This window comes from Cyanistes caeruleus, chromosome Z, assembly GCF_971803275.1.
Source record: "Cyanistes caeruleus chromosome Z, bCyaCae1.hap1.1, whole genome shotgun sequence".
In the NCBI taxonomy this organism is placed as follows: Eukaryota; Metazoa; Chordata; class Aves; order Passeriformes; family Paridae; genus Cyanistes; species Cyanistes caeruleus.
This window is the reverse complement of record NC_141732.1, coordinates 16,815,215-16,842,151: the sequence shown is the minus strand read 5'-3', so window position 1 is coordinate 16,842,151 and position 26,937 is coordinate 16,815,215. Positions and strand designations below refer to the sequence as shown.

Below are 26,937 nucleotides of genomic sequence, written 5' to 3'. Positions count from 1 at the left end.
GAGAGATGTGCAAAGAGACTGTGCTGGTGGATTTGGCCCTAAAAGCATCTAGCTCCTCTATGATTGACAGTGATAGCACACATACTTTGAAAGCTCTAATGTTGATGATTAAGCCTTAATAAAAGCAAATAAGGTGGTGTCTGTGTGTACCCCAGTCAGCCAAGCGTATATCTACCTGGCATCTTGTAAATTAATCTGGGTGTTTATGCTGTAGATCATGATGAACAGGTTGCTATAGCAACCAACATTTCTTCCATTTTTTTTTTTGCTGCTAATTATCCTAACATCACCACCAGCTACTAAATCTGAATTCCTAATGAATGCATGTGGAAGGCGGTTTCTTGATATATCTCTCATACTACATCAGCAGAATGAGATAATTAAGAATTAGTGGATATTGATTATTTAGGGTTTATTGGAGCCTGTCATTCTGATACACATATGCTTGTGCACCCAGAGGATCTGCCTGATTTTGCTCGGCTCGTTCTGCCAATCTGCTCCAATTATTGGCAATATAGTGCTAGGAGAGTGCACTTTCTGACAGATATTGAAAGCACTGCTTCCACAGTCTTCAAGTCTTTGCCAGCGTGGATTGCTGGGTCCTGAAATCAGCTTTCTTCACTAGCAGCACAGTCACAACACCTTCATTCGTGTTGGTATACTCTGACTTTTTTCTTTTACTTTGGCTTGGTTTGTTGGGATTGTCAGTTTGGAGTTTTGGGGGTTGTTTGGATTGTCAGTTTGGAGGTTTTTCTGTTGGTTTATTCTGGGGGAGGCATTGAATTTTTTGCCTTTGTCTCGTTTTTCTCCTTAACTATATTGTACAGTCCCAGCGTTTTTGCCACTGTGCAAGGGGTGTCTGAGGTACTGGATGCTGCTGAAGCTGTGAATGCTGGAGAACACAGTGACTAGGCAGTAGGCCGCTCTCTGAAGAGAACTTCAGGCTGCTAGCACACCCAAACACATCTAGATGCTACCACCTGAGCTTTAAGCTTTCATTGCAAGATATCATGAAACTCAGAATGAGTCTTTAATATGTGATCCTTCATCACACCCTGATGAAATTCCATTTTCCTCTAGAAATCTAGTGTTGCTCCATGGGTTGCAATCTGTGCCTAACATTGCCCAGAGTTGCTAAACTCATAAAACCACTGAAATGCAGATAGAAATAAGTAATCTTTGGTTTTTTTCTGAAGAACATAGTCAAGGAAGAAAATGTTTGGTTGTTTTCTCTTTGTATCTTATTTTATTAAAACTGGTTGTTCTATAAATTTTATTTATTATTGTACCTCAGAGCAAGCTGAGATGAAGATATAAAAAGTGTTTCTTTAAGATCTTTTGTAAATAAAAATCTTACTAAATTGAGGCATAAGAAAATATAGAAAAAGGTATCCTGGAAGCCATAAATGCATCAATCTCTATATTCAAATCTTTTCTACCAGTGGTACATCACAATTGAAGGTATACTACATATATTATATGCTGGTTTTATTCCCTGGGTAATCTCCCTGTTTCATTTCTATGCATAATGGCTTGAAATTTGATTCTCCTGAAATTCGTATTTGTATGAAATGAGATTCCACTAAGAGCATCAAGATTCAGATGAAAGTAGAAAATCCATATATTTAAAGGCTTTTTTTTTTTCTACAAAGTAGTGGCAAAGGTAAAAAAACAATAGTTCTGAGGAAAATTGTTTCCTAACCAAGACCCTGAATACCAGTTTCAGCTTCTTTTCAAATTTACCAAAGGAGCAGTGGCACATAAAATCTTTGTTTGATTTCTGCTCAGTAGATTTTGAAAGCTGGCAGCTCAACAGTGATTCATGCCACATTCATGTCTCAAAACTCATTTATGCAAAATAAGACAATGAAATTAGGGGTTCCTTCTGGAATTTTTGCATATGGATTAAGGATGTGCATTGTGGAGTAGAGTTCCAAACAACAGAAAAATCCCAGTTCCTCAAAGTGAACAAAACAAGCTGGTGCAAACACATTTAGTGGGTTTTTTTCACATCTGGGGTTTTTTCTTCTCCATACAGAAGAAAATTTTCTCACACATTTACTGTTATGCTTAGCAGCCATATTAGAATAATTCTATATGCGTCAATTTTAATCTTATATGGATATTAACTAGCCATCAATAGAGTGTCCCAAGTTAAAAAAAAAAAAGGCAAATTTGGTTGACTGAAAAGTTCTATAGGTGCTAAATCTAAGCTAAATTTATTTCAAACCTGGAACAAGTTAATTTTGAGTGAAAAATTATGTCTTTCTCTGGTTTTGCATACATTCCAGCATAAACCGAGAAAGAAATGTTCCAGCTGAGTTTTGCTTTGAGTTTCTTAGTTCATATGAAACTCAAAACGAAACTCACAATTGTGTGAACTGAAACTGGAAAAAAATGCACACAGCTTCAGACAGCCTGTTGCTTGCCGAATGACTGCATCATCACAAACACTAAGGGCAATGCTTTGGTTTACCTTCCATGAATATAGAAGAGAAGAAAGAAGACTATTCTGATTCCCCATATGTTTTTGGTGAGTTGCCATGCAAAAAAAATTAGGTAGGATTCTATTCACCTCCTTTGTGCATCTGTGGGCTTTATACATAAGGGAAACAACTTGCTGAACAGCTAACAGTTTCACAATCTTAGAAGTGATATACTCCTAAAAAGTGCAAGCCTGTACCTCACACACACTTCCAACTACAGTTAGAAGCCATTTGTTTGATATATTTTTAGTGGACATGTGAAAATGATGAGAAAGGCTGAATGCTCATAATAATAACTCTTCCCATCACTCCATCCACCTCCATCCACCTCCCAAGCTTCTCTCACTGGTTAAGGCATTAGCTATTCTTACTCCTCCCACTGATTTCCTGTTTAATTATCATTCATCTTATAGCAGCACTACGAAGCCCAGACTCAAGGGTTTGAGTTTGGTTGAATCATGCACCACTTGAAAACCTCTCTGCCTTTAATATTGGTGAAACATAAGGTGAAGAGAGGAAAAGGCACAGCCCAAGGCTGTTAAAGCCAGAAGATAACAGAGTTCCTCATACTGTGGCCTGTGGTAATATACAAACCTCTGTGAGTAACACTTCCCAGAGGCAAACTCTGTCCCCAAGTGTTTGCAGAGATGTCTTCATGTCAACCTTGTACAGCATCCCTCCCTGTCCTCTCAAGCACTGTCTTATCAAGCCCCGTGCTGGGTATCATATAATTATATAATTGTATTTGTCAGAAAACTTGCCAAAAAAAGCTCACCCATAATGAGAAAACGACAACCACAATGGAAAAAAAAAAAAAAAAAAAAAAAGAAGAAATGTCGTGAGGGGAAAGAAAATAAAACAAAGACCCTTCCTAATAATATTATTTATAAGTTCAAGATTTTGTGCTGATTTTAATTAAAGAAACATTTTAAACATTAATCTAGGCTTTCAAAAGCATGTATTAGTCAATGACTTATATATTCTTCTACATGTGCTCAATATTTAGACAATTTACTATTTTTATCTTAATTAAGATAGATCTTCTCAGCCAGCAAAAAACTAAGTCATCTGTACTGTCATAGCAGTCAAGCCGCCAAGGCGCTGAATTTTGAGATGTGTCTGCCTCGGTGGGAGGATTCCTAGAAGAAACATTCATTTCTGTGCTGCTGTCATTTAGAAATGAACATACATAAACGTGCCTCATGAGGAAAGGTTGAGGGAGCTCAGTCTACCCATCTTAGCAAACAGAAGGTTAAGGAGCAAAGTCCATACAAAAAAATGTCAGGAAGGGCTTTTCAATCTAGGGAAGACATGACAAGACGCCTGTCACCAAAATCTGTTCAGAGCAGAAGATGCATTTTCTTTTCCAGTTATTTAATAATAGGTACGACAAATGAAATGCTCACTGTCATATGATGTTTCTGAGTCAAAATATATTTTGAAAGATATTCACCATCTTTCTTGTATATTTTGGGAATGGATTATGAGGTAAAACACCATCACCTCTAGGCAGATTAGATGGTCTTTGTAGTCTTCTCTGACTGAAATTCCTATGCATTCTGGTCTATTTTCAGTGTCACATGTAATGTGTATTTAATTTACAAACACTCTTGTACCTGAAGTATTTGTGCAAACACTCTATACCTTAAGTCTGTGCTCCATCTGAAACATTTTCATATTTTACATGGAATCTAAATATTATGTGCAGAAACAAAGTGATAGCTCATCTTTCAAGATCATTTTGGGGTCTCTAATGATGAAACAGGCAAATTAAATTAAATTATGTTAGTTAAGTGACTATATATTACATGTTTATGATAACAATCACAATAATAATAAATAATAAAAAGTGTTACATTTTATCTTATTTTTTGAAGTTTATGGCAACATGTCCAGAGCTTTCTGCAGCTGAACATGAACTGAAGTTAAATTTAGAACTGTTTACCTGGCTCTGGAAAGTAAATTTCACAAGTTCTATAAATTCCACTTTATCAGATAAATACTTTGCTATTAATCAGATCTGGTGGAGTCTGACAAGAATTGAGGTGTAATTGTTAGTATTCGTAAACCTTTGCAGGCTCATCCACTGTAAAAAAAAAAAAAAATTAAAAAAAAATTGTGATACTTTACCAGTTCTCCTCCTGTTTCTAGTGGAAACAAATTAATATGGAATGAAAAAAATGTAGAAAGATATTAAGAAAGAAACCTTTTCCTTAATTAATTAAAACATTTTGAGAAAAAGTTTTGGGGGGAAATGCTAAAGAAATATATTTTTGTTTCATTCAGAGCAGTTCTACTACAGTGTTCACTTATTCATTAATGGTACAGAATCTGAAATGATCCCTGGGACGGATGCTATTTCCCTTTTTGCACCCTTTCCTCCATTAAGAACATGCCAGACAGGGAAAGGCACAATGTCCTGTGGTCAATGGAGCCTAGGAAATTATGGCAGGCCTTTTTAGGATTGGAGACTCTTCTAGTCTGCTTTTCATGCTTCCATCTGCAGTTCTGAGGTATGTGGCAAACACAAATCCTGCACAGAATCTTGCACAATTGCCATCTCTCCTATTTAAAACTCCAGTCATCCTGCTATATTTGTGGTTTCCTTCAACCTTGATTTGCACCCTATGTTTAGTCAAAATCCTTACCATACAAAAGGAAGAGGATGTGCATAACTAGACACAATATATATAATTACATGTGCACACATGCACATAAGCACACACACACACACACACATATATATATTTATATATAATATAGGCATAGGCATTTATATGTACATTATTTATCTCTAGTGATAACAAGTATAGCAGTTTTGAGGGGTTTTTTTTCCTACTGTGGCTTACAAAGAGGGATCTTTGGCTTACAGGGAAAAACAGCCTTGGAATTGCCACAACACAAGTTAAACAATACTATGTTTTTTTTACAAAAATACAAATTGTTTACAGCAATTTATAATATGTGGATACATTTTAAATGGGTGGATCCTAACATTTCCTACTTGAATTCTAATAGCTAAGTATATTTCAGCACTGCTTTAATTTTCTATTATATTCATTCTAAGTGATTTTCATGCACATCAGATTCAGTATGTAGCCTGAAGTAACAGTGGTGAGAGAAAACTAAAATCACTCTAGTTGGTACTGATACATAAAGAAACTGAGTTGGTTTTAATATTAGATTTATGGTAAAAGTAGATGAAAGGCTATTCCCTAGACACTCTCCACTATTCCTTCATAGACAAAACTCTTTTCTCTACAGACTTTGACTACATTCATTTAACATGTTGTCTTCTCAACTTAGCAGTCTCTAAGTGAAGTTTGATGAAGTGCAGGAAATATAATGAACTCACTATTGACAGGGAATTCCCAAACAACAGTAACCTACAGATTTGACATACCTGGGCCAGATTTTTTGTTTAATGGCAGATGTCACCTCTGGAGTGTGTAAAGTAATTCTTGGGCGCTCCATGCAAACTCAGGAAGCCCCACTGGGCTCCTGGACATTGTCTCATAAAAACAATACAACAAATCATTATGGGGAAAAGCACAAATATACAGACTGCCATTCTGCTGTTGGGATAAAAGATCACTGGTTATAAAAGTCAAATCTCACTTAAATCAGCAAAGGGACCCATTTGTCCCATAAAGACATTGCAGCAGGACTGGAAATAAAAGGAGACATCTGCCTATTAATTACTTGATTTTGTTTTTATTGTTTAATTGTTGCTGTTAGTAAAAGCACTATTATTTATGTTCTCCATCAGTGGTTGTGTACTAAGCAAACCCACACAAAACAAAGAATTTTGTCCCCGGAGTGCCTTACCAATCAACAAAATTATGTGGGGTTACCCGGGAAGGCGCTTTCAATAACACACTGGTGACTTCCAAAGGCATTTTTACAGCTGTCTTTCTTAGGGACCTAGCCCAGGGGACCATGGAAAGCTTCATTGTCTGTGTGATCTGTGGGACTGCTGGCACCCATACATAATGCCACAGAGATGACAAGGGCAATAGCACCCATGACAGGTGATGATAAAGGTATTGAAGTTGTCTTTTGATCCCCAATATGAGTAAAGAAAAGGTATATTGCCACTCTATTCTGATCAAGACAGCCTTGAACTCAGCTATAATAAGATCAAACCAGCTGCATACACAGAATTTACATATTTTTTAATGTATGAATTCAACTCAAAAAAACCCAAAACATTTTTCCAGAGAGGTTATACTACCATTTTCTGAACTTTTATTATAGAAGTTCTGTACCTATCATTTTCATATGCTTCCTTAAACAGCAAACAATGCAGTAAAATTGTGGGTAGTGGCAGCATGAAGAACAGAACCATTTTAATTTGTCCCATCTGGCATATTAACATTAATAAAAGATGTTTAAAAAGAAATGCCTTGAAAGGCTTTCACCTACTGATTTAACAAGATAATAAGTAAAGCTTGCAATCTGCCACTAAATATAACTGATAAGAATAAGAGCAAGTTTAAGATGATGATAACAGAGATTAACCTCCAAAACACTGATATAAAAAGGAAAAAAAATAACCCTGCTGATTACAACATATGAGCATTAAAACTGGCAACCAAACTGTCTATTATTTTTGGCTAAAAAGGTTTATCCAAGTACAGACTGTTGCCAATTTAACAAACATTACAAACCATCAAGGGACTTTACACCAATCAGGTCAAAGCAGAGACAAAGCATTCCTAACCCTGTAATTGCCCACTGAGGGTACCCCATGCTGGGGAATTAACTGCTCTTTGATTGTTCCATTAAAATTTAACCAATGAATCGTCCTATTTTCAGGTTGCTCTAAGGGGGAAAGCAACATTTTTAATTTGTGTAAAATAATTATACCATTACTTATTTTGGTTATTTGTACTCCAGTATTTCAATGCCCTGAGTGGTTTGTCAGAGACAGAGAGGGCTGGCTGTGGAGACCAGGACATTCCCCTACTACCCCACTTAGTCCCAAATTCTAGTTGCTTGTGCCCAAATTTAAATTTGATGAAATAAATTCAATTAAATAAACCTAGGACTCTAGAAAGGGCAGTATTAAATTTTGTGGTACTTCCCTTCCTCCAGTGTTGAAAATAGGTTCAGTCCTCTATTTCTCCATTGCCTGTATCAGAGCCCCATTTTCATCCCTGTCTTCATCTGTTCCTCAGATCAAAGCAATATCTTTTGCTTTCATTGCTCACAAAGAAATTTGTATTTAAGTCTGCAAGAAGGCGTTTGCTCAATTTTTGTTCTCAGAAAAACAACAGTTGGTATATTTTATGTCAGATACTGCAAGAATGAGATTCACCTTCTGTGTTCCCAACTCGGATGAGAGAAGCTGCTGACATCCAAGTATGACTTTTGAGGTCATAGTGGTGTGCAATAAAGCAGTATTTAGCAGCTCTGTACCTTTTTGAAGCTCAGAAATGGGCATACCTTTATGACTGAGCTCTATGTCTTGCCAAATCCCACAATGACTTATTACAGAAATCTATGGATCAAGATGCATGAGCAAATCATGTGAAAAATAGATTAAACTGGTGTAAATGTCAAAATATTTTAAAATATAATAATTTCTGTTATCCATATATATAGAATAAGGATAAAAAAATTGCAGTGGGGGTAATATAGCAGAGACACAGAGAGAGATAAGTAATATTATGTATCAGTGTTTACAGAAATAATGGGTTTTATTTAGCATATCTATTTTCAACCAGAGTGTGTTTTCCAGTGTGCTACTCTCTGCAAATAGTGGATCAGCTTACAAAAAATGACAGACGATGAATTAGGGAGATAAGACAATAACAAGACAAAAGTTTATTAAAAGGTTAAGAGCTCTTAAAACCAGATTCAGTGTGGACAAATTATGCAAACGAATGAAGCCACAGGAAAATGGAAGAAAATATCACAAAGTTTAACAGAGGTTTTTAATGCTTATTCAGTGTAGGAAAAGGCTAACTGGGTTATAAAATGGCTGACATTGAGGGTTATTTAATGACAGCCTGAAACAAAGACTTTTATCTTTCCCTTATTCTCTTTCCCTGATGGTAAATATCAAAAATTGATGTAGGTGGGAAGAAAAGATGACAAGTGGTTTGTGTCAAAGGAGTATTCCTAAAATCAAGCAAAATTCTTTATTGCTGTAATGTCTCAGGTGCTTTTAGTGACACCTTATTAGTACAGAAAAAAAATTGTAATGGCATTCCTGTGGGAAGTGTTTCAGTATTTTTTTTCCTTTGTTTGTCTGTCGGGTTTTTATGGAGGGGCGTGCTGGTGGCAGGGAGTGGGACAGTGAGGGAGTGGGGGAGTGGGGGAGCTCCTTTGCCTCTCATTCAACTTTACATTACATTTACACATTTACATTACACTCGTGTGTAAGTATGTGCCTAAGATGTCTTTTTGCTCACCACACTAAATGTCTTAGTTCACTGCTACCAGTGGTAGGATCATCACATGTTTTGCTTCATAGCAGATGTTACTATCTTCCAGTATTTTTAGCACTCAGATGTCTAAACTTGTCTAAGCCTGGTTAAACTATGTGATAGCAGAACTTAGGCAGCCACCAGCATTTTGATCATACTAATGTTCCCACTACCGCTACCACCAGAGAAGTTAATTTGTTTGACAAGTCCAATGAATTAGAGAAGTGATTTGTCATATTGTGTCGTATTCCTTCTCTGAGTATTCGTATCTTGCATAAAAAACCAGGAATGTGGTCCATTCTAGGGCTCTGTCACCCACTCCCTCCTCCTCCTAAGCGTCGCCAGCACTACCCAATACCGTCATTCAAAAAGGTAAACACATTTTATTTCATAACATATTCCAATATGTTCCAAATGTATTTTGACATGTTCTTCTTCCCTAGCTATGCCTATTTTCTAAACACCCTGGCACATTGTCAACACTGCTGATTCACTGTGGTCTTTCTTTGATTTCCGTGATATCAATTAAAATTGGAAAGATGGCACAAAGAGCTGTTGGGGAGGGGAAGAAACTGCATTTATACCCTACAACACAAACGTATGTGCACATCTGATTTTTCACAGGATTACAAATTCATAACGTAAATTTATCTAAGGCTTGCAAGCTGGTGGTTGTGTAACTGACAACCAAACCCTTAAAAACGCTGTGAAGGCTTGACTCAGTTACCTAAATGAGCATAGGTGAATAATCAAGTACTGACACACTGATCTGACAGTTTCTTTCTTTCATATGAACTTTTTCTGTTAAAGAAATAGGAAATACATGACTAAAATGCTGTTGAAACTGTCACTGATGGAATAAAACAAATGTTTTTTGAAAGCACATGTTGGAAGGATGCCTTTTCCACCTGTCCCTGTCATCTTAAGTGGAGATGGACTTCACATGGAAATCAGAGTGAACAAAGAATTCAGGAGTCTCTAACAGGATATAGAGCTTTTCTAGACACTTCTGGGTATTCTGTTTATCTAATTTTCTCTAGATCCAATCAATCACAGAATCATGGTGATAAGCTCAGTGGTCAGGACCCACAAAGATCATTGAGTCCCCCTCCTGGACCTGCACTGGACACACCAAGAATCACAATATATGCCTCAGAGCAGTGTCTAAACACTTGACCTCTTTCAGTCTTGGTGTTTTGAGCATTTCCCTGGGGAATCTGTTCCCTCTGGGTGAAAAACCTTTTTTTTAATATCCAATGGAAACCTCCCTTGACACAATTTCAGGCAATTCCCTTGGGACCTGTCACTCATCACCACAAAAGTGATCTCTTACAGGATCATTTTACCACAGTAGGCTGATAATTGCAGTTCAGGACAAAGCTTTCCATTATAAATCAGAATCACTGATGGAGTGAGTGCTCAAAGGTTTAAATGCAATACATATTGCATCATCTAAGAATCTGCATGTGGAGGAAAGATGAGACTTTAAAGGCCTAAGTTTGTTAACTCTTTTCCCATTTACCTCACCTTTCCCTTTTTTTCCTTAAGAAACCTTTTTCACTGCAACCACAGCTCATGCTTGGTAAATCATACATGATCCTATTAACATACAGAGACTGAACAAGCTGTGTTAAGAGCTTAATGCTTGATTTCAAGATGCTGGCTTGGAGTAGAAGAGCCTGTAATGAAAGCAATCAACATTTACATAGGAAACTCAGGCTGAAAAAACTCAGGGAGAGTAAGGTGCTTATTCAGACCTTAGAGGCTATTGTGCTTTTGCCTGTGCTTAAGCAATATCAATACCATCACACAGCATTTGATCAGAGCATGTTCATACCTTGCAAGAAAAAAAATCTGGAGCATATTCTTAGAGGAAGCATTTGTAGTGCACTTACCCCCAGAGCACACTGGGAGCTGAGTGTGCCCAAATATTTTGAGGACCTGGACTCAAAGCCTAGCCTTTGTCTCTTATGGGCAAATGTAAGGTTCACACAGGGAGAGAGAGATATTTGACTATTAAAATTTAACACCCTATCTTAAGTCTTCTGAGAAGGTAATAAATGTAAAATAAATTTATCTATAACTATCATTGCAGACTTCTCAGAATATCACAAAAAAAAAAAGAAAGATAAATCTTCCATATTCTAAAGTAAGATAGAAAAAAACACATAAAGAGCTGCAAGCAGCATAAAGGTGGAATAATGCAATTCCTATGTAATCTTCACTTATTTCATGAAATAAACTTGAAAATTGAGGACAGAAAAGATCCCTAGAGGAACAAAAATCTTATTTAATCAGGATTTTGCAATATTTTATTTTAGTTTATGATGCTACAGAACAGCCTTGATCAACTGGGTTTTTTTCTCGCCCTTCCCATAAGGTTCTACTTTAAGACCTCCATATGCTCAGTTTTAATAATTTGTTCCCAAAACTCAGGAATTATTCCAAACGTGAAATATTATGGTTTTTACTTAAAAAAGAAAAAAAAAAAGAAAAAAAAAAAAACGTGAGTGAGAGAAAGATGGATTCAAAACCCAGGTATGGCATCTTTAGAACACATACCATAAAAAAAAATTGGTTTTCATCAAATTCTCAGATTCTGTTCCTTTTCCTCCAGATATTCTTTTTCCACTCCATAGCATTCAACCATCCTAATAAAATTTCTGTAAATGCTATAGGGGATATTTCCTCTTATTACAGTATAGTTTTGTGAGCTGCCTCAGCAACTGCATAGCTAGCCATCACTTGCCTTGCAGTTGCAATTCAAATTATTGATATAGCAAGGTGTCTCTGCAAAGGTAAACTGAAAATTTTGGACATTTTTTTCTGGGAAAAGAGAAAACTTTTACAGGCATCGCTGTTAAGTCAGGAAGAAATTTGTAGAAAAAGATGAAATTTCTTGTTTTACTTTTGTGTTGGGACTAAGTATTACATCTTTGGAAAGTACTTTGGAGGACGACTCACTGGAATCGCCTGTTTAAACAGAAAAATTAAGAGCATTCATAAATTTTGAGTGCATTGCTTAGTGAAAAGCTCCATCTACTAACTTATCAAAACATATCTACATATAGCCTGTATATAAAAGGAAGATGAAAGATTCTTCTCCATGTGGGCAAAGGAAGACTGCACTAAGCACAGGCCTGTACAGACCATCGAGGTTGCTGTGATCTTGGAGAAGCTCTTGATGTTTGATTGTAATTTAGGTCTAAAAGATCAGGAGTGAGTGCTCTTTAAAAGTTTTCCTCCAGGTGCAGAAACACTTTCCTCTACATTATGAACAAAACCTGTGTTTTACCCATCTTTACACAGTGTTAGCAAATTTGGATGAGGGAGGGAAGGGGTTTAGAGCTCTTACTTTACAGGGCCTAACCTGTTCCATAACAATGCTCTTGCTGCATATAGGCATGGGGGGAGACCAAAGCTGTGGTACCAGCACTGTGATACAGTGCACAACTGCTGGCATCCCAGACAATGTGTGTCCTTCATCTGAAAGAACAGAGAGTCTTCCTCTGTTTAAATCATGCAAAGCATGCTGGAAAGACAAAATTGCACATCAATTTTCAGACAAATTAACCCACTTCTAGTATTTGTTATCACGAGAAAGAAGGTCTGTAAGTTGAAAAAAAAGCTCTAGAAATCCACTTCTGCTGTCTGGACAAGCTGGAATAGCCATCTCCTGAAGACATCAGTGGGAGGAATATTAAGCTTTGGCTGGTCATTATAGCAATGATGACAGGAGGGACTGGAAGCTGGAAGGCACCATCCAGAGCTTTCTGAAATCAGTGCAAATATTTCTAAAGACTTTCATAGACTTTGGCTTAATCCTGGAGAGAGCAAATGGGGAAAAGACAGTTTTTTCCTAGTGGAGTTGGAATAAGGGAGTGTAGCTCAATGAACACATATGCTGTTACCATATGGGTGGATAGCTCTGGGATTTCTGCCATATTGATCCTGAAATCAAATACAGTTTGTCTTTCTAGTTTAGATAAACTAGATCTTCAAGTGAAGAATTAACTTCAGGTGAATGCTGAGTGTGGTTTCTTCAGAGGTTAATTTGTAAACACACAAGCCTTTCTAGAGCAAAAGAACAAGACCACAGCCTATGTTGACAGGTCTTGATCACAATTATGATTGAAAAACTAGAGAGCTCTGCCAAAATTGCTGTGTTCTCTTTGCCTGTATTCATTATTTTTAAAGGGATCTGATTTGATTAGTTTTGCTTTTCATAGAGGCAGAGGTCACTTTTCAATAGCATTCTAGGAACTCTCCTTCATAGGAGACAATTTCAATGAAAGGTAGGCTCTGAAAGGATGCACCAGAGATGGATCACAGGCAAAGCACAGGGTATGGATCACCTCTACAGAAAAATGTGTAGCTTTTCTTCTGGAAGTACTACATTTATTTGCTTACTGTTTGGGCTGATGTCCAGGTCATTTAACTATCAATGTTTCTCAGCATATCAACAAGCTGGTGCCCTAGTTATCAATTGTTTCAGGGCTAAGTCCTATATGTAAGTTGTTTTGGCATTAATAAAATCTAGTTAAGATCTTGCACTTTGGTCAGTGGTTCATTCACAGATCATCTTGGATCCAAACAGTTAGGAGTGGATGACTCATTAAAGCCAGATGATCCCTTTTGAGAGTCCAGTAAAATGCTGAAACACGTCAGAGATCACAGAACAATAAATTTCACTATTCTGAAAGCTCTCCAGTAGCCTAGCCTTCCAGATGAAGAGTACTGTAATGATCATACCATCTAAAGTTAGTTCTGTATATTTTATCTTCCAGACATGTACAAACATATATAAGATTTAAACATATATATATAAAAATGATAGAGAAGTTATTAACAATTTTTCAAAACTGAAAATTTTGATTTAGTCAGAGAAAAATCTCAAGTGATTCTTTAGTTGTCTAAGACAGTCTATCTGTCTGTGTACAAACGAACACACACTATTACTACTTTATGTTAAAGGAAGATGTACAGATTTGCTTAGATTAATTTAGACATAATTCAGATGGACTGGGGTGTTGTTTGAGAAAGTGATTAGCATGAAGATTACTAGCCGCAAACACATTTGATTGACATGTGTTTCAGACTGCAATTAATTAACAATATGTTTCTCTTATGCCACCAAGAATTTTTACACATGATGGCAAATATAGAACTTTAATTCAAACAGCACCTCTGAGGTGGGATGACTCAAGTAGCTCCTACCCAGAGGACTGTTGCATTCCTCCTCTGACCCCTGCCAGCTGATCACAGAGCAACAGCCTCTTACTCCTCACTTGAGGAAGGGTGACAGGTAACAGCTTCAGTATCAAGTAGGTGGGAGGGAGAGAAAAAAACAAATGCATGGCCCATGCAGATAAGTCTGGTGAAAGTAATAAGGGCTACAGATAATGTGACACTCAGAAGGAAAAAACAAATTGCAGGGAACCTTGGCAACATTTTTTTTTTCTCTAATAGCAGTGATCTGATACATTATCTCTTTGTGGGACTGTACAATTTATGTTAAAGATAGGATGATCCAGAAAAATTGCAGAAGAGATGAGATCAGCAGAAGAAATTGCTAGAAAACGTTTTGTGGTGCTTTCTGGATACAGCAATAGTTTGTAGATTAGCTCATGAAGCTGTTGGTGGCCGTATAGAGCAAGCTGGATTGGAAACAGTTTTTGAGTGGCTGCAACTTACTGAGAACTCATCAAAACTGCACAAATACTCCTGATTTAGTGCAAGCAACTCCCCAGCTGCCATGGCAATCCCAGCAGATGGCAAGTGGTCTACAAGACAGTTTTCCACCATGCAATCTTGCCTCAAAAACATGATTCTTATAAAAAAAAACATTGAGGTATCTAAAAAGCAACTCAAAGAATTGCATCTCCTTCAATATAAATAAAATGTAGTGTTAGCCCAGTTTTTGTTTTGGTTTCTTCAAGCTGTATGAATAGGTTTCATTCACCTTCCACAGGAATTTTTAAGATTTTCCGTGGAAGTTTTATTTGAAGACAGAGGAATATTCTGTCTGGGATGAGCAGGTGAGTAATGGTTTCACTTTTGGGGCAGCCAGTCCCAGTTCCTACACTTTGGTTTTTTAATTCTTCCCATTATGAAAGAGACTTCAGAGCTTTCCTGAAAAGTTTGAGAAGTTTTAACACCTCTTTCAGAAACAAGTGTTTGGAGTTTGGCAAGGAGGAAGTATCTGCGTCGGAGAAGAGCCTTTCTCCCAGATATAAATATCTGAGATACAAATATCTGCTGTGTCTTCCAAATAGCTTTACAAATATCTGTCTTCCTCAAGAAAATTTGCCAAAGGGATAACTGCACACAGATATGCTCACCAAAAGCCAAATCTCTGCTACTGCCAGAGCAGTAGCAGCAGCATTACATGCTGCAAAGGTAAAGCACAGATATGGCCTGGATGATCTAGCTGAGGTGAGAAGACAAATGGAAACAAGTCCAGAGTTCGTTAGACTCTGCACTGGACACTCAGCTGGAGAGTAGGCAAAGAGTCTATATGCTCCATACAAACACATTCAAAAATAGGGCTTGGATTCAGCCTGTCTATACAGCTGCTACATCTCCAGCTTTGGGAAGAAAGGAAGTAAAAATCCAGACAGGCTCCCAGATGTGAGAAACTGGAATTTGGAGAAAGTATCATGTTCACCCTCAACACATGCCTGTAAACTACAATATCGTCTTTGGCTGCACTATAACACTGTATTTTTTTCTCCCAGATGAGTATGAAACAGAACTGACGTTTCAGGAAGTTGTGACAATCTGATGCTCAAGTGTCCATGGATCCAGAAAAACATCTCACTGTCCTTCTGCAAAGAGCGTGGAAGTCCTTCACTCTCACTTGGTTGATCATCAGAGCCATGCAGGTGATACCTTGATTCAACACCTTACCCAAGCCGCATCTCTTCTAGCAATGCAGCTCTCCTAGCATTACACTGCAATATTAGTTTGGGTCTGAGCCCAAATCCTGATGTGGGATTTAACTCACTGTTTTGACCTACAGGCTAACAAGTAATCCTGGCAATACATTGTAAATGAGCTAAACATATATAAACCCTGGAATTATTAACATGTACAGTATACAAAACTGCCCTAAAAATACAAAGCCTATACACCTCTATTAGTGCTAGAAAATCCTCATGAAGGAGGCAGCCAGTCCATGAAGGCCAATATTTTAGCCATATAAATAATCTGGTGTTTTGCTCCTGCTGTTCAGTTTTGTAAACAGCTGGTAACCACCCATAATTCAGATTTTGACCTGAGAACTTTACTGCTCTTTCTCATTAGGTAAAAATAGCAAAACAATCGGTCTGTATATTCTCAAATTAAAGAAAATATTGAAATTCACGTATTTTTTCTCTTAACATAACCTCTTGGAAACTGCCCACAAAAAAAAGATTGCAATGAAGACTGCAACTGCACTGTCAGAAGGACCCCAGTGCTAAAATTTGTTGCAGAGACATTAGGGTAAGTGTTCCCAGTAGTGAGCAGGTGGTACAAACATGAACCCTACTGAGATATAATGAGATGTGTATACACGGGAAGTTTAGGAACCTCCTGTGCATCTTTTTGAAAACGGCATAAAACAACTTGCAATTAAACTCTATTTGATGCCAGATGAGAAACAAATGTTTAAGAGAAAGTAGTTTTTAATACAGTAATAATTCACTTTATATGTGCATGCCAGCAACTTTGCATGCTACTTCCCCAAACAGTCAGAAGCCTTACAGTCATTCAGCAGGAGATGAGATTTTCCATTTCACATATCTGTACAGGGATATTTCCTCTAAATTGTTGCATTTCTCACAATGACAAAAACTTAGTGTGCCAGACCTGCATTTTCACTATGCAAAGACCCCAGCCAGAGGAGCTCTTCAACACACATATATTCAATACACAATACAGTGGTATTGGTCATTAAAGTAAAAAAAAAGCAGCTTCATTGAAACCAGACACTGAATGTGCTTTCATGGACTGAAGTCAGAAGGTGCAGAACATGCTGTGTTCACTACGATTTTGTGAGTGGGGTGCAGTGGGAAGTGTCACTACTGTTTCCTATAGAATTGATTTTCTTCTCTTCCAGAAGCACATACATGTCAAGAATGGCATATATGGCATTCAAAGAAGCATCTCTGTTGCATACAGGTAAAATAAGGGCCTTGTTACCCTTGTAAAATCATGGCTCAGGCCATGATTAGCTCCTTTGGCTAAGTAGAAAGGGACTATGGGAAAGTGACTCAGCTGAGTTAGAGGTAGAAAAAGAAGTTGTACAACCATTACGTGTCCACATGGTGGTTTATAATGGTTGTTTGAATTGTGTTTGTTATGATTTAAAACCATGTAACTGATAAAGGCCTAACTGCTTAAAAAGGACTTTTTTTTTGCAATAAAGCAGGTCTCCTTTGCACTTGCCTGAGGACTCTGCATCACTCTGCTTCATAACACATCTCCGTTTCTCAAAACCCACAGTTTGTTCTGTTTGTGAGTGAAACTCCCTGCTCCAGTGGACAATACAGTTTGTCTCCAACAAGAATATTCCCAGTGAGGTGCAGTGAGCACTCCTGCTCACCAGTTTGCATCCCATAACTGCTAAATAGGCAATGTATTTATGTAAACTTTATGCTCATACTGTAGTCCAACACTTATTCTTCACACGACTGTTTCAAGATAAGAAAATGAATCTAAACAATAGATAAATGACAAAAGTAAAGGTATATGTATAATATGTATAAGTATAGGTATAGGTATGGGCACATGTAGGAACAATTCCCTTCATCAAGAAGTTGCATGACCAGAGTAAACAGCAAATCTGTATTGCTGAGTGCTACAGTACTGCGCTCACACCTCGGTTCTGATGAAATTACTAGAAATATTAGTTTCTGTACTGAAGTTAGTAGCAAATTGGAGAAAATGAAACAAAAGGTTTGACAATCCAGCAGGTATGCTGACAGAGGATTAAGGGTTAATATTTTGCTGAAAATCATGCTTCAGTAAGCCACATTTTTCTGTTAATTCCATGTAGATCTCTGTTATATTTTTACGTTTATAGACACTGCTAGCTATCTGGAACTTTTCTTAGCAGTGTGAAATGCTAAAGGAAAAGAGGTGAGAAGCTGGAAGAAGCTTCTGCATTGCATCACTTGACAGGAAGTCAAGTTATCAGAACAAAGTCATATAGGTATCAATCTTGCTCCCATATATGGTGCACATCCTTGTTACCATACTGATATGAAAGGGCCATTAGGGCCTCTTATCAGCTGTATATTGGTGTAATTAAAGGGTTTGATAGCATTAACTTGAACTGTGAAAGTCTCCAGACAATGCACTCTATCAGTCATCTGACCCTTGAGTTTAAACAGCTACAACAGGATGACTTTCTCCTCTGATTCACAAAGGACATGCTAAGCTGCTGAGTTCATTGGCTTTTTTAAGTAAAAATGGTGATTATTTTTTTTTCCTTAAAAGCAAACTATTCTTTTTCATCTAACTTTCTACTTCGATGACAGGAGGAAGTAAATTTAAAAAAAAACCAAAAACAAAAAACATCTTCTCCAATATAGTGTTATATTTTCATGCATATAAAATGCAGAGTACTGCAGAATTTGTGTTATTTTTCGTCATGTGTTTTAGTAGCTATTCTGTCATTTTAATTCATGTTGTTTTGTGGTCAAATAACATGAGACAATTTAGTGACAGTATATATTTCTAGGGTGTTCTTTGGTCCTTTTCTTGCATACCCAGGAAAGACTGATGCTTTTTGTCATGTGCTAGGAAATCCAGATATGTTCTGGTAGTCTAAGCAAAATAGGGAACTGGGGATTTAATTGACATTTTGTACTGTTGATTTGGATGGGTTGCTAAAGAAAGCCTATTATTTGCTATCCCTAGGGCTTGTGGAATTTACAGCACAGATGATGGGGGACAACAAAGCCACTAATCATCAGGAAGATTTAATCAACATTTTACTTTGGGGAATTTGGATACACCTTTTATTCCTAGCAAAGACTAGCCTGTGATCTGGTTTAAAGACAAAATTTAAAAGAACAAGGCAAAAGAAAAGAAAAATGAACAAACAAAACAGAAATAAAATGAGGCTGCTTATTAGTGTTCCTAAAGGAATCTTTATTTTCAACTATGTTTCTTATTGCTTGAAAAATTTAAATCACTTTTATGAAAAATAGCTTTTTATTGGTATTTGCTATTACATAAGGATCTCCTGAAACATAAGAAACTAAAATAATTGCCAGTTTAGCAATTAGGTAGCTGTCTTTGGGTAATTCCACTGCAATTGTCTCACTCCTACTTTATCATGGTGAAGAGTAATCTCAGCCTATCTTGCTCCCAGTTGAGTATACCTCTGCAACACCTTGTTCTCTAAAACTCTGAACAGTTCATTAAAATCCTAAGGAATACTCTAAGTCCTGCAAAAGTCCTCTCTTTTAATTTTCTTTTCTGTTTTTTTCTGGTTTTATTTTCCAGCAAATTGATATTTCATAGGATTTTTTTTCCTGCATCTCCTGCATTGTATAGATAATCTTTTGCTTATGTTACATCAAATATATTATACATTGTATTTACCACCTTTTCCCCCAAAAGAATTCTCCAAAGACTGTTATCTTTGATATATTAATCTTGAATTTGCAGAAATCCCCTTTTCCTCCAGAAAAACTGAAGTCCAAAAGTGATTCACCATAATCCCTTTGTCTATTGATTCAACCTTCTGTGTATCTATCTATTTCATATATATATTAGACACAGTACTGACAGGAAATGTAAGGGAAAAAAAAAACTGGCAGAAGAAATTATAGTCAGATGTAATGTAAGTTTTTTCCATATATAGTAATGCAGTAAAAACATTATTTAACTCTACATTAAACTAAACATCATGTTTAAATTTTTCATAAATGGAAACCTTATTCTAAATCAGTTACTATAGCATGAGACTTTAAAATCAGAATTTTAATTTAGCTGTAAAGAAATGAAGGAGACTAACATTATTGTTATCTGTGCAATAAGCAACTTCAATGTTTACGAATGGATCGTAAATTGCACTAATGAAAAAAGAGCAGTGCATGGTCTTACCAGATTGGGTTAGAAATATAAAAAATAATATAATAAAAAATATAAAAAAAATATAATATTTTTCTGATAGCATCATTTTACCCTGTTTTCTAACAGAGCTTAGTAGATGTGCCACATTTGTGGTAGAAGTGGTATCCAAAAAAGCTATTCAAATGAATATGACTGTACCTTGATCTATAGCATGGAGCAATGATATTCCAAACAGTGAAGTTAACTAGGTGAATTCAAGTGATTTGATGGTCTTTGGAAAAGCCCATCCAGAAGTATACTTTGCTCAAGGACAAGTCAAGGTAGCAACTATCCTTTTAACGTGGGGTTTTCCTCTTTTGAATGTATGCTATATGATAGTCACATTTATTCCAGAAAAAAATATGTGTAAAATCAGGTGAATATGATTGTGCAATCTGGGCATCAAAGTTGTTTGCAAAATGGCTTTATCCAGTAAGGAAGATGAGCCATGCCATGAGATTTACCTGCTGATTTCAACTGACCAATGTATTTCAAGGAGTTATAGATATGCATCTAATCACTTGCCATTCATCTGCCACATTAAAGAGATAATTAGTGAAGGATATTACATTAAACCATTAGCAGAAAGAATTGGTGATTGTGAAATATGTCTTGTATTGTGAATTCTTTAATAAAATACGTTTACAAGATTAAATTTTGGTGTTTACTGGACACTGAGTACTATGTTTCTTGTGAAAACATCACAATAATTACTGATAAAAATAGACAAGAGACAGACAGTTTATTTAGATGTTCTCCCAAAGGCCACCATTATGCAGGCAGCAAGAAGCAATGAAGCCTAGACTGCTCCAAGTGTTAACCACAAAGAGGGAAACAGGCTTTTCCCATCCTGCCATCTGCTATTCTGAATTGCTGGTTACGTGCACATTGGTTGTTTGGTTGGCTCTTTTGTTGGTCTGGGGTTTAAAAAAATGCAGCAGACTCCCATGTCAAATCCTAGGAAGTACTTACTGAGGATCTGAAATTTATTCCTGGTATCCAAAAACCTGCCTGTGCACTCCAAGCAACACCGGAGGAGATCTGCATCAACACAAATCCTGCATCAGTGAATCAGCTACCTTTTCTTACTGCTAAAATAGTACCTGCACCACCTGCTAAAGGCAATGGAAAGTTTCAGATACACAAAGGAATTCAGTGGAAGTCCATATGTCTTAATAGAAGTAAATAACAAGAGGAAAGTATTTTGAGGGCGGTTTTTGTTTTAAAACAATATATTGCTTCACAATACTAGAGGAGTTAACAATCTTGACAAAGGACTGAAAGAATAAGTGAGGAGAGAATTTTCTTTCATCTTATGCTTTATCTAGAACTTTATCTAGGAAGCAAAGTCACGGAGTTTGTCTGAAGCCAACTACAGCTTTTTTTGTTATTTCTGTTTATCTGAAGTTGACCTCACTGTCTGAGGCAGTCACTGTACTACCACTGATATTGCTGGTACTAACCAGCAATACAATGTAGTTGAGAGACACAAGACATTCAAAACATAACATTTTTAAAATAACTATATGTGAAAATTACATTAACATTAAATTTTAAGAAAAAAGAAAAAAGCCGTCAAATGCTGCAGAAAATACTTAAATAATTCAGGTCTGGAACAGAATCATTTTTAATCTGGAAATTAGTAGACTTGGGTGGGGGGGGGGGAAGAGGAATTAAGGAAAATAATCACATGCAAAGAGTATGATTAGGATAATTTAATATTCTAGTTACTAAAGAGTGCTTAATATTTAAAATCTCCCTGCTGTTTATCATGGTTAGTAGAGAGATATATGAGAGCAAAAATGAGGATGTCAATCCATTACATCCATTTTGTTATCAAGAGTAATCACCGTGTGAAATCTGGGATTGAAGAAATTATGCTAATTTGGGGCATGCAGAGAGAACAGCATCACATCCTGGGACTTCTATTGATCACAAGCTTGTTCAGGTTACATTGGGACAGAAAGAAAGTGGTACTATGCTTCAGGATCTCAGATCAAGGTGATCTAACTCAGATAACATGAGTCAGGATGTTCCAAATTATTTTTCTAGAAGTTTATTCTGAGGTTTGTCTTTATTCCCAAACTATGTGGCTTTTCCTTCATTTTTTTGCTACCAATGCACAAAATCATTTTCTGACACATCTAGGAAGACAAGAAATTATTTTTCTCTCACATAAAAGAAGCCATAATTGGTTTTAAATTATACCTTCTTTAGCTCTATCTTTATATTTCAAGGAAACTACAGCACTGTTTGGGAATATCTTTGCTGAAGGCAATCTAGCATCCCAACATCTTTGGAGGGGTGTTACTTCAAACAGGACTTTAGTTCTCACACACATAAGATTGAGGACAGCCAGCACAGTCAAGAAATGCCATTTGCTATCATAGATCAAGACCTTCTTGACACAAGAAGTCTTCTTCCATAGAGTGATAAGGCCTGGGAACTTCTTACTTGAGTTGAAGATGACAGCTTGCAGACCAGAGACCCAGGTTATGCTTTCAGCACTTACATGACTCTTCTCCCTTTGATGAGAAATATGAATACAGAAAATACAATTTTTCCAAACATCAGCTTCAATTGTTTATAGGGAAAGCAGGAACAGAGGGCTTGTCATTGAAAATATTTCTATGCCACACTAAGAGGATTCCAGATTTACAATTCTCAGAAGATAAAACCAGCAACAAAGTACCCATGACTGCTTCACTGAGGAAGGGATCTCATCCTTTCTCCTCTGTTTAAGAGGTGGAATATCTTAACATTGTATACCTAACCACACCAGCAGGTTGTGCAGATTGTGCAGGTAAATTCAGGCTCAGGGTGTACTGGGTGGCAACATGAAGGTCAGCTTCAAAGCTTGCCTGAATTGATGGGTAAATCTTCAGAAGGAAAATTTTAAGAGTTCCATGTCTCCACGGCTACACTGGCATTAATTCAAGCACAAGCTTAGGGATGTTGCCGTGATTTTTGGTGATTTTTTTTATTTTTTTTATTTTTTTTGTTCTTGTGGTGATACTTTTGTATATCTATACATTGGAAAGGGTATGAGTGCATCTCCAGTTGGAAGAGGACTCAGGCTGAAACTGGGTGGTTGCTGATGGGGAAATGAACAGCAGGAGCCTACACAGATACCCAAATGCACACTCCATAACTGAATCCTTATACTAACATAGAAATGCTATAAACTGTACTGGCCATTGACTTTTGAAGGACTGAGCTATTATCTTCAATAAAAGTATCTTTTCATCCTTTCCTTTTTGTGGGTCAGTTCAGTTAAAAGGCTTCAGCTACATGTACTCACAAATGGAAATATGCTCATTTCCCAGCATTCACTGCTTACAGCTTTCTCTCTCTTTTTATTCCTCTAGAGTGAAAAATACCTTTTCTAACTAGCACAGAGAAAGCTGGGAGTCCAACTGCCTTTGGGACACAGGAAGGTAAAAGGATCCTTTAAGCCAATAAAAGTTGCATGTATGCACTTCCAATAAAGGCACTTTGAATACTCAGCACTCTCAGTATGTTTACCAGATCAACCCTATAAAAGCCATTCATGGGGCTCTGAGAAGGAGCTGAAAATGTAAGCGATACAAAAACTAGAGTTACCACACATAAATCAGCTCTCTAGTTTCAAATACTCAGAACTTTTCCTGAAATACAGGCATCAGTAAAGAAGCCAGAAAGCTGCATTCAAGGTCAGAGTTCAAATTAAAGTGGCAAGTAACTAAACAAGAGAAAATATTTATTTTGTGAACTATTTAATATTAAAATCTACTGAGGCTGCTGGACCATCAGTATTTTAGAGCACACTGTTTTCAGTTTGTTGTTTTCATAAGAGGATGTGAAGGGAAGGCAGATTTGGTCCATGAAGAATAAATGTGCATGGTCAAAAGGTGGATTGCTGTTCAGTGCAAGAAACTAGTAGCTTAAAATATTGTGCTGCAAAAATGTAAGTCCTTATGAAACAGACTCAGTGAGGAATGTGGTAAAGGGTGTTGTAGGTGCATTGATTTCAAGGCATTTGTTCTCCAAGCCCATTTTGCTGCCCACAGCTGCTCTTGGTGGGTTCAGAGAGTCTCACAATGCACCTTTTCCTCCAAATTTAAGAAGAATTTTAAGGCTGAGGACTGGCTACTGCAAAGAGTCCCTTGACCCCACAGGGATCTTACAATCTGTGATTTGATTGCTTAGCCTAGAAGGCATAGCACAATGTGAACATCACAGTGAGGATTTTCAAGTCAGTTTTTATTTCCTGTCAAAAGTCCCATTCGATCTTCATTGAAGGTAACTGAAATCTTTAGTAGCATTGACTTTTGAATTAGGCTGTAGTATATCCTACTTAAGTCACAAGCTTGCATCATCTTTAAGGCTGGTTAGGCACTGTTTAATGGATCAGTAATGGCCAAGGGCAGAATAATTAAAGTAGTATCTCAATGGACCAAAGGAATTAGAAGAAAATGGAGATTTATGGAAAAAAATCATTGTAAGAATGAAATAATTTTCTTGCAATTCACCTGATATGCAGATGAGCACACCTTTACTAAAATTCATCACGATTGTCTCTTACTTAACCAAGGACTTGACCCCAAACCCATTAAAACAGGGAAAAAGACTGGGGTAGGTATATTTATAAAAATTTACAGCCTTCTAATTCCACAGTCAGCTTTCCTCCTTTTACTATCTTCATCAAATACTCATTTGATGAATAACATAAGCCTTTAAGTGTACATCTTTGATGTGCTATTCAAATATCAGCTGGTTTTGCCCCACACATATTACAACATAATGTTTAAGGAGTATTTATTTACTTGTGATTCCATAAGTGTTTAGGTTTTACAAACAAGGGGAGAAACTAAAATCTGAAAAAATACTGTGAATCTGTAAGTGTGACATCCAGAGTGGCTTGGATATGTAACTCGAAGCCATGGCAATACAGCACGTTACAGAAGGGCTTGGAGGTCTGCTGCACAGTGACTGAGAGTCTTCAGCTTAGTTAATTATGAAGAAAAAAGATCACTCACAAACATCCACGTATTCAAATTGAGTGACTAACCTGGCATAGTCTATATGATATATCAGATAGTGCCTGCTCAGTGAACAGCAGCCAGGCATACCAAAGAAAGCTGAAAGCACACATGAAATGTACACTGGTAAAATGCACACGTGTTGACATATGCCCGTATTGCACACTCTGTTGTAGGTAGTTTTAATACAGCTGATGCCTTAAATACAAACCACTGATGATCACTGGAGACATTACAGACCAATGAAAAGTCACAGTCACTGAATCACTGAATTGCAGAATCACAGAATGGGCCAGGTTGGATGGGACCACAGAGATTCTTCTGGTCCAACCTCCCTGCTCAAACATTTTAGAGCACATGCCACAGACTTGTGTCCAGATATTTCTGAGGGAGACTGAGGAGATTCACACCCTCTCTGGGCAACCTGTTCCAGCATGTGGTCACCTGTACAGTAAAGAAGTTCTTCCTCATATTCAGGTAAAACTTCCTGTGCATCAGTTTCTGCCTATTGTCTCTTGTCCTATTGCTAGGAACCACTGAGCAAAGCCTGGCTCCATCCTCTTGACATCTTCCCTTCAGAAACTTACAGACTTTGATGAATCCCTCTCTCAGTTGCTTCTTCTTGAGACTGACCTGGTTCACCTCCCTCAGCCTTTCCTTGCAGGAGCAATGCTTCTGTCCCCCAGTCATGCTCACAGCCTCCTCCCTGGACCTGCTGGAGGAACTCCCTGTCTCTCTTGTGCTGAGGGGTCCAGGACTGCTCCCAGTACTGCAATGGGGCCTCACCAGGGTTAACAGAGGGGCAGGATCCTCCCCCTCAGCCTGCTGGCAATGCTGCTCCTGATACACCCAGCATTCCTTTGTCCTTCTTGGCCACAAGGGCACACTGCTGGCTTACAGACATCTAGTTGTCCACCAGGAACCCTAGGTCCTTCTGCTTCCCTGCAGGTCAGCCTCCAGCCCATGTTGATGCATGGGGTTATTCTTCCCCAAGGGCAGGACTCTGCACATTTTTCTGTGTTGAACTTCAGACTGTTCCTCTCTACCCATCTCTCCAACCCCTCAAGATCCTTCCAAAGGGCTGCACAACTCTGGGGTATCAGCCTGTCCTCTCAGCTTTGTGTCACCAGTTAACTTTCTGAGGAGGCATCTGCCCCTTTCTCCAAGCCACAGACAAATAAGTTAAATAGTGACCTTGATGGCCCTGAACACTGGGGAACCCCATTTATAAGAACTCCAACTAGACCTTGTACCACAACCTTCTGGGTCCTGCAATTCACTTCACTGTCCACTCATCCAATCCACACTTCCTGAGTTTGCCTATGAGGATATTCTGAGCCAGAGTGTTGAAAGCCTTACAAAAGTCAGGGCAGACAATATCCAGTGCTCTCCTTTCATCCATACATGTGGTTTTCTCATTGTAAAAGGCACTCAGGTTGGTCAAGCAAGATTTATCATTGGTGAATCCTTGCTGACTGCTCCTGATCACTTCTTGTCATCCATGTGGACAAAGATGGCCTCTCAAATGAACTGCTCCAGTGTCTGACTGCCAGCAGTCCCTTGGGCCCTTCTTTCTGTCTTTTTTGAAGACTGGTATAGTCTTCAATATATATATATATATATAAGTAAATATAAATATAAATACATATACATATATATATATATATATATGTTGTCTTCCAGTCCTCAGGTACCTCTCCTGACCACCATGAGCTTTCAAAGAAGATCATGACTGGCCTGGTTAAGGTGTCCATCAGCTCTATCAGCACTTGTGGATGCATCCATCAGGGACCATGGACTTGTGGATTTCATGTTTGTCTGGATGTTCTCAAGCCAAATCCTGCTTGACCAATGCACCAATACTTCCTTCAGACACTCTTTTATCCT

The 26,937-nt window shown here is 37.5% G+C and overlaps 1 long non-coding RNA gene across 1 annotated transcript; it reads left to right on the top strand.

The window, feature by feature from the left end:
- The first annotated feature begins 466 nt into the window (after window positions 1-466).
- Window positions 467-19,452, top strand: LOC111941675 (uncharacterized). The gene is made up of 4 exons (XR_002870194.2): window positions 467-652; window positions 15,658-15,804; window positions 17,022-17,083; window positions 18,827-19,452. It is a non-coding gene; the product is annotated as an uncharacterized LOC111941675 (long non-coding RNA).
- The last annotated feature ends 7,485 nt before the right edge of the window (window positions 19,453-26,937 follow it).